Source organism: Pinus tabuliformis, chromosome Q, assembly GCF_031772625.1.
Source record: "Pinus tabuliformis cultivar Carrire ecotype Pingquan chromosome Q, CPIR1, whole genome shotgun sequence".
Taxonomy (NCBI): domain Eukaryota; kingdom Viridiplantae; phylum Streptophyta; class Pinopsida; order Pinales; family Pinaceae; genus Pinus; species Pinus tabuliformis.
In genome coordinates, this window is record NC_142296.1 from 518,330,822 (window position 1) to 518,345,578 (window position 14,757).

Genomic DNA, 14,757 nt, shown 5'->3' on the forward strand with positions numbered 1-14,757 from the left:
GTGCGAATCAATCAGTCAACTGCTGTGACAAGTGAGATGGGGACTTCCTTCTACTACTTCCTTCTACTAATATAATAAATAGGCTAGTGGTCACTAAAAATCGAATATTTTTAAGTTGGTAAGGACTTTTTCCAATCTGGTAGCTGACAGGCGAGGCTAGTCTATTTTGTAGAGGTCTTTTCTTCAAAAATGCTTCTTCCTAGCCTTTGAGCACCCCTAGTAGGTGGAACTTCGTCCTTCATAGCAAATAATTATCCTTTCAGCTGTTGTAGAAATGGTTTCATTGGAGTCAGCTGATGGTGATTGTTGAACGCCCTAGCCCTCTTAACCTGTGAAGCAACCGAAACCCTATTTTCTTTGCTCTCCTCTGGATGATCAGTCTCCGAGTAATAGTCCAAGTAGTGAGCGGTCCAATTGTCTGGTGGAAGCTCGTTGTTGCGCTTAGGTTATGCTTTCCAACCATCAAACAAGACTACAAAGGAATGGATGCTGGGGAAGGACACTCTCCTTCGGTCTTTCTGCTTTCGATGGATGCTAAGTCTCATTGCCATGACAACGAGGGGCATCAGGCTCCGAGCTCCCTGAAAATCCTTAGTCAGTTTGAGTCTAGTTCTATTGCCTAGAAGAAGCCTCTTTCGCATGATTCTTTCTTTCTTTTATTTAAGCAGATGCAGCACCGCTAATTCACTTGTTTTTGTCTTCGAGTTTTCATTCTTCAATCCACTCTTTTTCTTGATAAGCCTAATATTTATCAATTCCAATTAGTTGCGTTTTCCCAGGATTTCTCGTTGCAAGAGATTTTTAGCTTATAAATTGAGATAGAAAAGTTCAAAGTTTCATAAACCCCGTAAAAATGGCATCTGGAAAAAGTATCCAAGTAGAAAGGCTAAGTCAGAAGGTTCAAGGTCTGGCCTGTGTCGAGGCCGGGTAGGCCAAATCTCAATCAATATCAAAAGAAAGAGACTATGGTTAAGGGATTTGTCGGACTAGTTGTACTTGGTGAGGTTGTTGGTGAGAGGTTAAGGGTGAGACTGACTAGAGGTTGTATGCCTAAAGGTAAGGCTAAGGCTTCTGTTTACAGGTGAGCATATTCAGTTGGACTTGGTGAAAGGCAAAGGTAAAAGGCAGAAGGTTACAGGCTAAAGAGTCCCTCGGTGAAAGGCGGCATCTCCTGAGAGGCTCCCAGCTATGACTACTGCATCGACTCTTGGATCGAGTACTGGCATCTAAACCAGGCATCAACTCTTGTATCGAAACCTAACATAGAAACCTGACATTGAGTGGATCAACACTTGGATTGGCACCTCGTGGCATCGACTATTGGCTATGCTTGACTATCATTATTTTGGGCCTTTTTCATCAGGCTTTTGGGGCTTGTGATGAACGCTGAAGATATAAAAGGTTCAAGGCTGTATAAACCATACCCCTTTAGATCATTTATCTATTATAACCAAGTTGCCAAGCATTACTACCAACCAGCGTGCGCAGTCCCTGCTGCCTTCCTTCAGAACCCAATCCCCCCTACATTACGTGCTTTCTGAAACCAATAGAAGTGATGGCGGTCTTTTAGTTGAGAGTTCGTTACCTCACCCTGAAGAGGAAGAGAGGGAGGCCTTTAAACAATAATAGGTATTTACACTTTTTAATAGAGGAGGCCTTGACAGAGGCCTTGACTTACGATAAGAGGTCTTTACACACTTGAATAGGCCTGGACACACCTTCGTTATGCCTTTCAGTTCTTCCCCCCATTAATAACGCCTTGTATTCAATACCATTATGCTCTCAGTTCATCCACACATTCAGCCTTCTGGAAACAATCCTACCATTATGCTTTCAGGAACCCATACTATTACGTTATTTATGCCTTTCAGTTCCCAATCCTCCAGCCCACACATTACCCATTACGCTTTCAATTCTTACCCCTAGCTTTCTGGATCCAATCCTAAAGCCCCATCCGCTTTATTCATTTATGGGAGCACATTTCCATATGTCAAGCCATTACTCATAGATCCACTCGTTGTATATATAGTAGCACTCATTTCAGTAGTGGAGAAGGCATAGGCGTCAGCACTACTACTAGTCTTATATTATATTAGAGACCGAGTTTACCCAGCAACAGATCGATATGCAGTCCAAGCAATAAATCAAATCCAAAGGCATTGGATGCTAGGGTAGTAAAGGCTATGAAGGTTGATCGGACCAAATGAAAGTAATTGAAGTCATAGATCCAGATTAAGACAAAGATCCGATCCCATCATAAAAAGCAGAGGCATAAGAGTCAAAGCCTATTATTTAAGACCCATAGCTTTCTACAGATCCGGTAGTAGAGTCCCTAGCTCCAGATTAAGTGGTAGATATAATTCACCTAGCAATGAAGGTCTAAGTGGAAATCTATAATCTTTACCGCAGCTAGACTTATAAAAGCAAAGGTAAAGACATAGTCTTACTCAGTGGAAAAGGCAAAGGCTCGATAGGGGCATATATTATTCGATAGCCAATTGAAGGTCAGTGCAGTTATTACTCTCTTTAGGGCTGGGACCACCCTTCTATATTGCATAGAAATCTTCCTATTACAAATAGGGGTTGCTCGGTACCATGCCAGATTATGAGTGGTTGCTTAGCATGCTCAGGCCTCTCCTTTCTATACTACGGTATTGAAGACAAAGACAAGCATAGTCTCACACCACATAGATGCTTCTACGTTTCCGAGAATGTGCTAATCCCTAAAATATGGTCTCCGTTTCACAATATGATAAGTCACAATCTGATAACACTCATAGTAACTAGTGGTATCGTGTATATAAATCATATAGACAAGCATCTTAGTCAGTAGTTGGGGTGGAGGTATCAGATCCTTAAGCGTCTATAGCTTATTGAGTTTCAGTTTCACTCGTTTCAGAAGCAGAACATGTAGCATTTTACCCAATGGGTTCTAGGTATAGTATATTTTCTAGTTCCAGAGAAAGTGACACCCCTTACTATTCCATAGCTCGTAGCGGAGTGACTAATTCCATACCTAGTTTGAATTCGATATTGATGTATGGTTGGTTGATATGTATCTCATATAGAGCTTGTATATAGTTCTTTCTGGTAGTTTATTAGTTTATGTTTCATAGTTTCTGATTGATTGTATTGATGATAACATCGTAAAATAGATATTCCTTCCCGATTACAGGAAGCGCCCTCCGGGTCCTTTGTTTTCTCTCTATGTATGAGGTTTTTGGTCTGGGGAAAAGATGTATGAGATATGTATTAGGTGTATGGGAACCTGCTACTATGTTTTCCTATTGTATCCTATTGATTGATGTGATGAGAAACTATTTATATGTTTCTATGTTTTATCTATGCGATTGTTTCTTTTCCATCCCTTAGTAAAGTGAAGTGAAAAGGATTAAGAGTGAAGTTAAGATGATGTTGGTTGATTCAGTGGTAGATTCGATTATATATATTTCTGATTTATTTTTCTCCTGATTTCTGTATCTGTGTATTTACTTGTTGAATTGCTTTCTTCATTGTTGTTTTTTTCGCCTTGTCTTTCTATTACTAAGAGCTAATCCTTATATTAATGAGTTTAGTTATAAGAGTCAATCTTTTCGGGGCTAGGTTTAGTTATAGTTATTAGAGTTGAGTTTGAGGAGTGAAATCGCTCAATTTACGGAAGGAGATCGAGGATGCGCAAGCAGGCTCGACTGCTAGGGAGAGGACGTTGTTTTTCAAATTTCAATAAAACCAATTGTTGGCCTGGATAATTGAGAAGGGGAGAGGTACAAGCAAATGCTCTATAGTCATGCATGGGAAATGAAGTCAGAAAAGGGCATTACTTTTCACATTTCCGAAACTAATTCAATTCCTAAAATTGATTATAGCGGTAATGCTTGTAACAAATATATGGTAATTCATAAAGGGGGTAGGGCATAGCGGGAATGCTTGTAATAAACAATCAGGTAATTCATAAAAAAAACAGAGATGTCAAGAACAGTGATTGTTCAACAAAGGTTGTAATTAATGTCAAGACAGTATAACTGACTAGTAGTAAGAAGACTCTTGCAGTATCAGCGGAGTAATAAGAAGCCTCTTGCAACAACATTGCAGTAATAAGAAGATTCATGCAATAAACAACGTAGCAACAGATGACAGAGGAAGACAATCAGAAGAAAGAGGCGTGCAGTACAAACAGATGAAGTATGGTTGCAGGGGGAGTATGATCAACAGACAGTAAGGATTATAAAAGCAGAGAATTCGATCCCGTTTGGAAGATACCATAGCTAGAGGATAAGAAGGCGGATAGAGAAGAAGATGGTAAATAATAAGGTGTTGTCTACATCTTCCACTTTTTTTCTATAAGAGAAAGATTTCCCGAGCAAGCGGGGCGGGGAGAGGAAAATCAATTCCAATATCATAATGTTGGCGTGTGTATTAAGCAAATCAATCTAGAAATAAGTAGGGTTTAGCTCAGGCTTGGTATGTGAGATTCCTAGCAACAGTAGCTATAGGAATGGAGGAATAAGGACCAACAAAAGTAGCAAGTTCACCTACTATAATAGCAGATGGGATAGTTATCGAGGTTACAATAGGATTGGACAAAACAGAAGGTGCTTGCGAGTTGGGGGAAGAGGAGGTACCAGTGACTATGCTACCTACGTGTTACCACATTGACATTGGGGTGGTGAAGTTCTTCAATCTAAAACCCCAATTAATAGACAAACCTCCGGATAGACTAGAAGGAAGAGGGGGTTTGGGAGCTACGGAGGCTCCTGCGCCCTAGGTAGACTACTATGGGAAAGGATTTGTCAAGGTTCCTAATTGAGCATTCCTAGATTGTAAGGGTGCAACAGTCTAACTACCACTCCTTTACTTCCCTATTGGAGCTTCATGTCAATGAATAAGCATTTCTGTAGGGTATGACCTAGTAGGTTATGGTAAGTACAACACTGAAACTCATTGAAGTGGGTCGGTATTGGGGGTTACAACTGGACCCACCAAAAGAGGGTGTAAACTTACCAGGTTACTATGTGGGAGTAGCTTACTCGGGAAAGACTGTTGAGTAGATTGTTTCCGTGCTCGGGCAGGTTGAATGATATGGATAAAATTAGGTTGATACTTCATAATAGTAATAAGAATATGAACTAAAGGGATAGACATCTTGAAGGAGATTTCATACACTCTGTTCAATCCGTTGCATTGGCTCTCGAAAGGGCTATGGATCTAAATCTTCAACTCCACATCACTTTTCTACCCCGCCTGTTCACTCTGTTACTGGTGGATATGCTATTAGTGGTGCCTCATCAACTGAATCCACTACTACCTTTGCTTGGTAAACCGGATATGCAGAATATATCCTTGTACTGTTAGTGTGAGTGTGAGTGTAGATATTTCATTTGTTAGGTAGGAGAGTGCGTTTCATAGCTGGTATTGTGAGTGTTAGTTTATGGTTGGAGAGCTCCCAGCCCTGTGAAAGTCGCTTTCCCCAACCCTGCTTTCCCCACTGCAGGTAGACCACTAATGCACATTACCGCTTCCCCAATCCACCTATCACTTTGAAACTCGCCCCAACAGATTGAATAAGAAAGAAGGAGAACCCTTATCCTGAAAATCAATTGAAGTACTTCTTCATTCAACGGCACGCAAATCCTTCCGTGAAATTGTATTAAACCATCACTATCTAATGTATATCCTTCATACTCGGAAATCCTAATTTTTTTCTCCTATAACTCCGATTTAACCTACTTGTACTAATCACCATGAACATGTAATCGAGTAGCAACCTCTAAATCTATCTTTATAGGGACAATTGAAAATATTCAGCTTAAAGAATCTACAACCTTATTTAACATTTAGAAGGAGATGTCTCTAAATTGGCCACACTATATGTAATTATTGTTAATGGAATCCTTCTCAAATTTATCTGTCTATTTTCATAAATTTGTGATGTAGTCTATTTTTCTTATCAATGTTCTCGTGATTAGTTGTATGTTCTCTCTCCCTTTTTTAACATTCCTTAAGGTGCTTCATGTATTCTTATTCTTGACTATCTAAAAGTAGTATTTTTGTCTAGACTACTTCAACAATTGAATCACATTAATGAGCATTAGAAATCCTTGAACTTGAAGTAACAATCTCTTGTGATTTTCCTCATACTTAAAATTCATGAAAACTTAAACCTATGTACACTTCAATGAACTGAGATAATATATCCATTTTGAATGTTATGTTCCACCATAAATCTAGGATTTCAAGATAGAAACTTGAGAATATTATGTTTAATAGAAGTACCTTGCTTAACTATAGTTTGGAGGTTATGACATTAAAATAGCATAAATTTATCAATATTAGTCATATACAATGCTACAACCCTAATTTGGAAATAATATACATAGAGAAAAATGTCCACAAAAAATATAATAATGATTGTGGGCTGAAATTGAAGTGTATATAACTTCTACAATAGTTCTAGAAATAGCTATTATAACAAAACATATAAAATACCACAATATCTCTAATGACACTATTCTTAGTACAATACTCTACATAGAATAATAAATATGATACCACAAAAATGTTCCACAAAATTTATATGGTCAAATTATTATAACTTCCATGAAACTTCCCAAATACCTATTTACAACAATTCTGAATTTCCTTGTACAGATCCTCCAAAATAAAATATGAAAAATAAAATGGAACAAAAAACTTTCTCTCAACCCAAGAATGGACATTGATACCACTTCTTTTCTTCCTGAATGATAAATATGACTCATAGAAAAGATATCCAATCTAGTTTAAATGATACGAAAATAAAGAACAACAGAGTGACAACGTAAAACCAACGCATTCAATACCTTTCCGTGCTATCTTCATAGGCTTCTTCAAGGTATATATCTTAACAAATCCACCTCTTTTTTGTCTCGTTCTAAGAACTCCCTCTTAATCAAATCTTCAATCCGCCTTTTAATTTGCATGAAATCTACCTTGAATAGCCCTTCAAGTTCCTGAGCACATTCACTCGCAAGTATTTTGTATTGTAAAGCCTTTTTTGCCTTCATAATGCGTACTATCGATGCATCAATAACAAAACGTCTGTCCTTATGAATATCCTCCTCCGATGATGATTTTTTCTTGTCGCTCAGCAGTGGCATTGGAAGTTTTATCTTCCCTTTTTTATCTGTAAAATTAAAATTGATTTTGAAGTCATCTGATGCAGTTACCGTGGTTGTATCTGGAACCTTGAGAAGAATTTTGTACTTGTCACAGGCCAGTGAATATAGAAGTCCATCAATTTCTTCCTCTGCCAAATTCAAGTGCTTTTTGATGTTGGAATAACTCAACTTTTCAGAGGCATTGAACAACAATAATATTGATGTTTGGCAAGTTGTTGCTATCAGTTTTATTGATGTTCTATCAAACTTACCAATTATAGTACAGGATCCCAAGGAATATATCCATTTAAGCTTTTGATGTTGGGCTTCTGCGGAATAATAGTCTGTAAATGCTTCAACACATCTAACCATCTCTGGAGGTAAATTAATGTGAGGGCACTTGTATGTTGGCCAAAATCTAGTTGTCAGCACTGTAGCTGTAAACTCTATTCCCAGATGTATATTTCTATTATTTTCAAGATAGGTTTCGAATTTACTTTGTCTCTCCTGGGATCCTGTCCAATCCGTTAACATACCAGCAATCTGTGACGTTAATTGATCACCAAATTTCTGCTTCAGCTTTGACAATATGATCTGCACATAACCAATATTTGTACGTTTGCCGAGCAGAATTCTACGAGTTAGTTTTTCTCCGTAGGATTCAACAAACCGATCTTTATCCCAGATATACTCTACAAATTCCACCACATTTTCAATTATATCGTCTCTGCTCAACGTTTCATTGCTGCTATCCTCTTCAAGTACAGTATCACAAAGTGTAGCCAGCCACTCAGCACTGCTACTTCCTGCAATTCCTTTATTACAGAACACCTCAAATACTTGTTTCAAAACCCTGGAAAAAATATTATTCTCCTGAAAGACATCATCATCATATTTCGTATACTGGTCCCGTAATTCTATAACCTTCCTCACAAACGCAAACACTTCCCGCAACAATAAACTTTTATCCCTTCTGCCTGCATTCTGCTTTAGCACAGCATCTTCAGCTTGTTTAACAGGTGATGTTACTTCACTAATAACATGCTGCTTAAAAATATTTTCAATTGATTCCCATCCATTAGGTACACTATCAAATAGCCTCCCCATCCTCAAAATATCTTTATATCTATGTTCCTCAAGAAGATATGTCATCAAATGGGAAAACAATACATTCTTTACATTCTCTAATACCTTTTGCTCGCTGCTCTTATGCAAATATCTTGCAACTCTGTCCTTCTCGAGTATGAAAGCTTCATCCACCCTTGACATATAGTCCGTATAGGAATCTTCTAAAATCCATGAAGAAGCCTTCCGAGAGTAGAAATCTGCAGTATGTTCCAACATGGCCACTTCAAAATCATTTGTATAGAAATCCATGTCAACCTCCAGAAAAATGGCGACAATATCTTTCAAAAGGGTCTCGGTCTCATCTCTTGGCTCTCCTTCGCGTTCGCGCTCTTCATCAATAAGAACAATCGCCGCATTCTTCACATTAATTCGGATTTCCCGAAAAACAAGGTCTCGGAAGTACTCGATTCCAACTTCTCTGACTGAAAGAAGGGAGGGATACCAGACATCCAAATGTTGGAAGAAAGCGAACATGGAACGGAGCATGGCCTTGAAAATTTTCCAGCGTTTGATAAGTTCTCTCGGCAACAACTGGTCATCAGTCTGTTCCCTCAAAGCCGGTGAAACCGTTAAGGTTATGTACTCTTTAATGGAATCCCTGTATCTATTATAGAGTTCCGGTTTCTCGCGAATATAGTAGACGACAGTGTAAATAGCCATTTTGTCGTCCACAGGCACCTCAAAGTTGACATCTTCTTCCAACCGGCTACTCAGCTGTAGGATAGCTTTGTAAATAAAAGCCCAACCTTCTTCCAGATCAAACCTCTTGTCTTTCACGGCCCTGTTGACAATAGCCCATCCTTCCTGCACGTTTATGATACTTCCACTGCTCCTCGTCATTTCGAAACCAAAGCTAACTGACACTGTTTTCTTAGGGAGAGAATACTTGGTTATCAGAAGGTATGATAGCAGAGTACGCGCTCCACTCTAGAGAAGGTTGAGAATCTGTTTATGGTAAACGAGTGATTGCAACTTTGTATTTTTAATATCGTTAAGGCTGGGTTATGTGGGCCCGGCATGTGAATGTCCCGTCGGCCGGTTCCCTCGCGTGTTCATGATATTTATTTTAATTTCATTTGATTATGCCCATAAAAATAAAATTTAAAATTAGAATAATAATAATAATAGAGAAGTAAACTATATGGTGCTATTTTTAAACTATATTTTTTTTTTTTTTTTTTGAAGATTATTTTAAGTAATTTTTCATATTATTTTATATTATGATGAGAATATGCTTTTGTTCTATTTTTAATATATTAGAGTCTATTAGAGTCTCCACAAATTAGTAGGGCCTTTTTCTCCAATATACCATGATTTTTATGTTTATATAAATGGGAGTATATATGATTTTTATGTTTATATAAATGGGAGTATATATAATGGAAAGTCACATCTTATTAGAGGGCATCTACAATGGTGCTCATAAATAGTGGGGATTGACAAGGAATTATGTGTTTGTTCTAGCTATAATATGACATGATGTTTATGGTCAATAAAATGGGTGAATCCATAATGGAGTGAGATTTTCTCTTACTAACATAATGGTTGATTATTCATATGTTAATGAGACAATCAACATAAGGCAACCTGCTTACTCCACTTCCACCTAGATCCTTATAGTTATTGAAATGGGGTATGATACAGAAAATGCTAGAACGCAGAATAGATATATAAATATTTATTAAAAGATATGAAAAATGACAGATGATGTCTGATTACAATGGGGCTCCTGGCTTAAATACCGCCATGGACACCCTTTGGGAAAGGGCATGATCTTATGATCGTGCCCTTTCGCCTAACTAAACCTAAATTAAATTATAAACCTAAAATTAACTATTTTTTACATAACATTGCCTTCCTCTCGAAAGAATGCTTTGTCCTCAAAGCATATGTAACGACGGATGTTGTTGACAAAATACTTCATTCTCCCAAGAAGCTTCTTCTTCGGGCAAGTCCTTCCACTTGATCAGATATTCCTTGATAGTACGATAACGAAGCTTTCTTTCTCTAGTAGACAAAATACCTTCTGGTTCTAAAATGACTCTTCCCTCATCATCTAGGGATGGAAGTGTTGTTTGCGCTGTTTGATTGTTACCTAGGGCCCTTTTAAGGCAAGATACGTGGAAGACGTTGTGAACACGACTTGTCTCTGGAAGGCTTAAACCATATGCAACTTGGCTAATCTTTTTGTTGATCTGATAAGGTCCATAAAACTTTGGTGCCAATTTGTTTTTTCCTTTCTGTTTTAAGGATAATTGTTTGTATGGTTGGAGCTTAACAAATACCCATTCTCCAACTTCAAACTCTCTTTCGGTTCTGTTACGGTCTGCTTGTTGCTTCATACGATTCCTTGCATTATTTAGATTTTCTTTTAATATTTGGACGATTTTCTGAGAAATGGCAACAAGAAATTGCAATTTAGTTTGTCCTTGAATTAAACTGAGAATTAAAATCGAATTCTATTCTCATAGCAACTTGTAAATAGTTAATTAAGTTTAATTAACTTAATTAGCATAAGAATTTCGAGTTGGAATTCTTTTTGGAGGCATGTATGTGTTATCCGTAAGTTTTAGGGGTCCAATATGAGTCTAAATTGAGTTGTAAATTAGATAACTGAGTGTACTGAGTTATGTTCAGTTAAATTAGTTCCAAATTGCTTGTGGAACTAATAAAGAGTTAACAGTCAGTTGGTGCACTAGTGCATCCACAAGTGTCACTGTAGTTAACTGAAGATTCCCTCATCAGAAATTCATGCATGTCAATTCTTAGAAAGACCGAGTTGAGAATAGAGTGCAAGGACAATATACTATGAGTTGTGTGATTTACTGAGTTGTATAGATCATGCATGTAATTAGAGAAGAACATATCTTTAGATTACACGGTTTTGGAAGGATGAATTCCCTTTAAATACAGGCTATTCATCCTAGGAATTATGCAAGAGATTCGAGGCTTTGAGAGCTGCTGAATAGGCTAAGGATTTGGCTTGAGCTAGCTTTTGAGCTGAGAGAGTTGAGCATACTTGTACGGAATTGCTTTGGTGAAAACAAGCTTTGTATTTTCACTCATATTTCTGATATGCAAGACAGATAGAGGGGTTTTGAGCATTGGCTTTCCCTAGATACATGTTGTGTCTTCTTCTTGTTCATATTCTTTTCATCGATCTATTGGCTTTCACTAGTTGAAAGTAGAAGTAGATTCTTGTCCTGTTCTTCAGTAAATTGCATGAGCTTGTGAATCTATAGGATTTTCTACATGATATCAGAGCTAAGAATAATATGCTAGATGAGATTTCGAAGTTTTTATTTTTGGGTTACAGGTGAAATTTGAATTTTCAATACATACTTCTAGATCGGCTCATGGCCTTCTACAGTTTGTGGCTCGAGTATGTCTTGGAAGGAAACTTGAATTTTATACCCTGGAGGGACACGATAGAGGCTGTGCTAGAGGATAATGGCTTGAAATGATTTGTTGATCAAGAAATTCCTAAGCCAAGAACATTAGATGCACAGAATTTGGTTGAATGGAAGAAGTGTGTGCCGAAAGCGAGGCAGATAATCCTTGAGGGAGTTTGAGACCACATTATCTTGAGTCTGGATGGCAAGGAAACTCCATACGTTATGTGGAAAACATTGATGGCCTTGTATTAGGACAACCATGACCAAAGGAAATTGGCATTGAAGGACAAACTACGAAAAATCAAAATGGAGAAAGGAGACACTATTCAAAAATACTTGACCAAGTTCACTCAATGTCGTGATGAACTTGGAAGTGTTGGAATCATGGTTGTCGAGGATGATCTAGTGATTCTTACTCTTCTAGGGCTCCCAAAGAGTTGGCATAATTGTCAGGACTCTGTCAATGGTCGAGAGAAGCTGTTAGATTAGGAACGACTGTGGTGGGATTTGATGTAGGAGGAGATCACGAGGAACACTAGACATGGCTCTTCAACAAAGATGGATGATGAAGAGAATCATGCCTTAACGGTTAAGTCGAAAAAGGGGAAAAGGAAAGCTTTTCATTCAAAATTGGATTTTTATCATGGAGGTAAGATGAAATACATGATGAAATTTAAGTGGTTTCATTGTCACAAGCTGGGCCATTTTGATGCAACTTGTCGACTCAAGAAGTCCAAGAAGAAGTCCTAAGGAGGAGCAATGGGTGAGGCTTTGGTGTCTCAATTCGAATTAGAGTTTTCCCTCATTGCATGCATGGTATCACAAAAGATGCAGAGTGTATGTTACTTATACAGTGGAGCTTCATTCCACATGACTGGTGAAATGGAGTTGTTTAATGACATGGAGGAGAAATATCTCAAGATGCATATCGAGATGGGTGACGATGGGAAGTATATTGTTACTGAATTGGGAACGATTACTTTTCAGAGGAGTCATGGGGCTCCACTCACCTTGAATAATGTTATGTATGTGCTCGGGCAGAAGAAGAACTTGGTATCTATTTCCATCCTTGAGGATAGAGGCGTTCATGTGATCTTCTCGAAAGGAAAGTTGTTCATTCAACACATAGTCTCGGGTCAAGTAAAGAAGATAGGGATTCAGATGAAGAATATTTATAAGTTGGAGGTAAAGGAGAGTGCTTCTTTGAGAACAAAAGCAGATAGGGTGGAGAGCCGAGACGTTGGCGAGTTTTGGCACAGGCAATTAGGCCACCTGCATCATGGGGCTTTGAATATATTACAACGGGTCTCTATCAGTCTTCCCAAAGGTACACTTGAGCTAGTTGATATATGCAAGGGGTTTACTTTGGGAAAATACACCAAGTCTTCCTTTAATTACAGAGACAGTCGAGCAGAGGATATTCTAGAGCGAGTCCATTAAGATGTGTGTGGACCATTCTCAGCAACATCCACGACCAAACACAGGTATTATGTTATATTTGTTGATGAATTTTCTCGAAAATGCTCGATATTTTTCATGCAGAAAAAGGATCGAACTTTAACAATGTTTTGTGAGTTTAAAGAATTGGTGGAGAAAGAGTTAGGAAATAAGGTCAAATTTATACGAAGTGATACCATAGGGGCACTTCTCAATATGAATTATGGTACAAATGGATAGAGGGACTCGCATGGAAAATTTTAGGGGCTAATGTTCGCCCAGTGGGCTAATTTTCCATGATTTTTCCACAAAAAAGATTCGCCAATTTCCAATTTTATAAAAGACGATTCGCCCAAATTTTAGAATATAAAATTATTTTACCTTAAAAATCGCCAACATTGTATAGAGGCTATATATAAAATCATTATAAATTTGAATAATTTTACAAATATATCAATAAACATTTTATAGTTTGCATATTAGGGATTAGTGAGATTCGCCAATGTTTTTAAACTTCAAGAAATTTTTCCATCCTTAAAATTTTCCTTGAGAGGGAGTGAGGTTTCAAGGCTTCACCGATGTAGATTGCGCAAGGATTCCATCGGACCTGAAGAGCACATTAAGAGGGATCTTCAGTATTGGGTCAGAGACAATCTCTTGGTACAACAAGAAACAAAGATCGGTTGCAATCAATTCGGTAGAGGAAGATTACATGGGTGCGAGTTAGGCAGCATGTGAGGCCATCTTGATGAGGAAGATCTCGAATGGTTTATTTGGTGAGAAGATGGATCCAATTGTGGTTTATTGTGATAATCAGAGTTGTATCAAACTTCCTAAAAATCTAGTTTGCTATGATTGGTCCATGCATATTGATATATGATATCATCATCTCAGAGATTGTGTATTGAGGTGGATTATGTTTTTAGAGTACATTCCCACGAATAAGAAATATGCTAATATTTTGACAAAGGCATTGTCAAGATGTAAATCAAGTTTCACAGAGATAGGATCGGGGTAGTTGATAATCCTTTTCTTGTTGAGAATGAATGTTGAGAAATGGAAACAAGAAATTCCAATTTAATTTGTCCTTGAATTGAACTCAGAATTAAAATCAAATTCTATTCTCATAGCAACTTGTAAATAGTTAATTAAGTTTAATTAACTTAATTACCTTACGAATTTCAAGTTGGAAGTCTTTCTGGAGTCATGTATGTGTTATCCCTAAGTTTTGGAGGTCCAGAATGAGCTTAAATTGTATTGTAAATTAGATAACTGAGTTTAACAAGTTATGTTTAATTAAATTAGTTCCAAATTGTTTGTGGAACTAATGGGGAGTTAACAATTAGTTGGTGCACTAGTGCAACCGTAAGTGTCACTCTAGTTAAATGAATATTCCATCGTGAGAAACTCATGCATGTTGATTCTAAGAAAGACCCAATTGAGACTAGAGTGCAGGGAAAATGTAGTATTAGTTGTGTGAGTTACTAAGTTATATAGATCATACATGCAATTAGAGAAGAACCTATGTTTGGATTGTGCAGTTTTGGAAGCATGAATGCCCTTTAAATACAGGTTATCCATCCTAGGAATTATGCAAGTGAGTAAGTGCTTGGAGAGCTACTGAATAGGCTAAGGATTTGTCTTGAGCTAGATTTTGAGTT

At 37.6% G+C, this 14,757-nt stretch overlaps 1 pseudogene; it reads right to left on the bottom strand.

The window, feature by feature from the left end:
* Positions 1-6,866: 6,866 nt before the first annotated feature.
* LOC149220449 (cullin-1 pseudogene) lies at positions 6,867-9,104 on the bottom strand (annotated as a pseudogene).
* Between the last annotated feature and the right edge of the window lie 5,653 nt (positions 9,105-14,757).